Source organism: Mustela putorius, unplaced genomic scaffold (genome assembly GCF_011764305.1).
Source record: "Mustela putorius furo isolate JIRA1106 unplaced genomic scaffold, ASM1176430v1.1 tig00003853_pilon_pilon_pilon, whole genome shotgun sequence".
NCBI classification, from domain to species: Eukaryota; Metazoa; Chordata; class Mammalia; order Carnivora; family Mustelidae; genus Mustela; species Mustela putorius.
In genome coordinates this window covers 47418367-47421017 of record NW_025422005.1, presented here as the reverse complement: position 1 = coordinate 47421017, position 2651 = coordinate 47418367, and the positions used below count along the sequence as shown (strand labels likewise).

The following is a 2651-nucleotide window of genomic DNA, read 5'->3' as shown; positions in this document are numbered from 1 at the left end:
GATCCTGGAAACTTCCCTGTCTCATTCAAGTCTTAGCAGAGGGGTCACTTGCCTCAGCCTCACGGCCTCTCTGCTGCCCTGTTCCTGGATAAACATGGGCCAAGAAGCTGCAGTGAGATCATCCTTGAGGCATGCTGGGACTTCCTCATGAGTGACAGAAACCAGGTAAGTTGAGGAAGGCAGGACCCTGAGCTGGTGTGGTGCCCAGTTCAATTCTCCATGTTGTAAGGGAGACACCAAGGCCAGGCTTGGAATCTGGTGCTGAAGAATCCAAGATGGTTGAGGTGAATGGCTGCAGGTGGTTCCAGACAATGTGGGATCCCTGAAGTTAGGTGAGATCCGAGCTGGTTTTCCCTTTATTCTGAAAGGAGGACTCTGCAGAGGACACAGTTTGCAGCCTTTGATGACAAGAGCACTCCAAGTTAAGGAGGAGCAGGAAGCATGGAAGACCGTGGGGTGTATCTGGGGACTAACCAGCGTGGTGGGTGGGTGGATGTGGATCTTGAGTAGCAGGACAAGCCTGGGGAGGAGGCTGGAGCTAGCTCCCAAAGGCATTAAGGGCTGGGGGCCCTAGAACAGCCTGATTGGGCAATAGAGTAGAGTGAAAGGGTCAAGGTGATGTCCATCCTGAGGTCAGAGTGCTCTTACAGCTTGGCGGGTGCTCCCTTTAATGGGGGTGAGGGAATCAGATTTGCATAGATACTGCCTTAGTCCAGTTGAACTGCTGTAACAAAATACTGGTAGAATGGATTGCTTATAAATAACAGAAATTTATCTCTCACAATTTTAAAGGTTGGAAGTCCATGATTAAAGTGCCAGCATGGCTGGGTTCTGGTGAAGGCCCTCTTTTGGGTGGTAGACTGGTTTTCTCACTGCTATTCACGTGGTAGGAGGGGGCTAGGGAGCTCTCTGGGGCCTCTTTTGTAAGGGCACTAGTCCCATTCGTGGTAGTTCCATCTTCATGACCCAACCACCTCCTAAAGGCCCTACCTCCTAATCCCATCACGTTGGACATTAAGACTTCAACATATGATTTTTGAGGGACACACGCGTTCAGACCAGAATAGAGACCACTAAGGAGACTACAGCAGTGGTCTAGGTGAGAAGCAATAAAAGCCTGAATGAGGCAAATATCTTTAGGGAAGGAGAGAAGTGATCCTATTCAAGAGCCAGGGGGGCAGCTAGAATGGACAAAATTCAAGGCCTGATCAGGTAAGAGAGACGGGGAAGGTGAGATGACTCCAGGCTTCCTGCCGGTGGCCTCAGTAGATGATGATGCCCTACACAGAGGTAGGGAATTTGAGGAGAGTGCAAACTGAGGGTAAGATTGCCATTCCATTTTAGACAGTTGGGTTTGAGGGGTCCACTAGGAGAGTTGCTCAGGGTCAGGCCTGGAATTTCACACAACCGCTGACAGGATGGGTGAATCTGAGATTCTGGAACCGCTTACAGTCCATAAGGCTCTCTGGGGTTGGATGTATGGGGAGGCGGTACAGAAACCAGCAAGACACATAGGGCCATATAAGGAAGGAGAGAAACAAACAAAGCACTATCCTTTTGAGCCCCAAGTTCACCGGGAACCAAGGATTGCCACTGTTAGTTTCTTTAGTCTTCAAACTGAACACACAAACATCAAGGTTGGGGTCACAGTTCTTGGTTAAAGCAAGCCATCACCTGCCTCGCGATCCAAGATTTTGCTAAGACATACTAGCATTTGATTTTCTAAATCCTATTTCCGTAAAGTGCACCAAATTTCCATCTGGGTTTGGAGGCAGAAAGTTCCCAACTTAAAATGAAAAGTCGGTCATCAAGGCAGCCTTTTTCTCAGCGGAGACTTGGCACACCGTGTTGTCAAGGCTCCTTGTACAAGATCCGTCGAATTTCCTCCTTTCACCAATTTACATATTTTTCCTTCCGCCATGGGAAGGAGCGCTTCAGGAGTTTCTAATTTCCTTCTACACAGTAACAAAAGGCCACAGGGCCCCCAGTCACCGAGGCTCCCCGGTGCCGCCGAGGAGAAAATGTTTACGGTACAATTTAGCCTGCAGCAAATCCGCCATCAGCATTTTTACAAACCTCAGGGAAAGAAGAAGAAACAAAAGCTGTTGAAATGTGAAAATAATTAGAGAAGAGACTTTCCCAGGGAACAAACATGGCCCACACTGTACAGAGGGAAGAACAAACAAACTTTGGGGAGGTTATGGAGTTGTAAAATCCTTGTTTACTTCTGAAGAAAGAAATAAAGTTGGAGGGGAGCCACGGGTCTGTAGAATAATAAATCAAGTTGGGGTGGGGGTGGTGGGGGGAAGGAGGGGCCCGACTATAAATCCGGAGTCCAAAACAAAGCAACATTCCAGCAGTCCCTGGTGGCGTGTGAACCTGTACTGTGTGATTTCTGAGGAGATCTGGCTCCTGCCCAGTGTCACTGTCTTCACGATGTCAGCATGCCCCTACCCCAGCAGCAAAGCATTTGGTTTGGGTTAAGGTTTCTGAACCAAAGTCGCAGGATTGACTTTCAAAAAGAAAGGGGAAAAAAAAAAAAAAAACCCACCCTAGTTCCCTCTTCCTCTCAAGCTAAACTTTCCACAGCCCTTTCAGCAGTGACAGAAACCACCAGCGGCTCAGTCAGGCGCAGCCAGGGCCGGCCCAGG

At 48.8% G+C, this 2651-nt stretch overlaps 1 protein-coding gene across 4 annotated transcripts in view; it reads right to left on the bottom strand.

Annotated features, from left to right (window-relative positions):
* The window catches only part of FGGY (FGGY carbohydrate kinase domain containing), a 697591-nt gene that overhangs the window by 647316 nt on the left and 47624 nt on the right, over positions 1 to 2651 (bottom strand). The window lies entirely within an intron of this gene.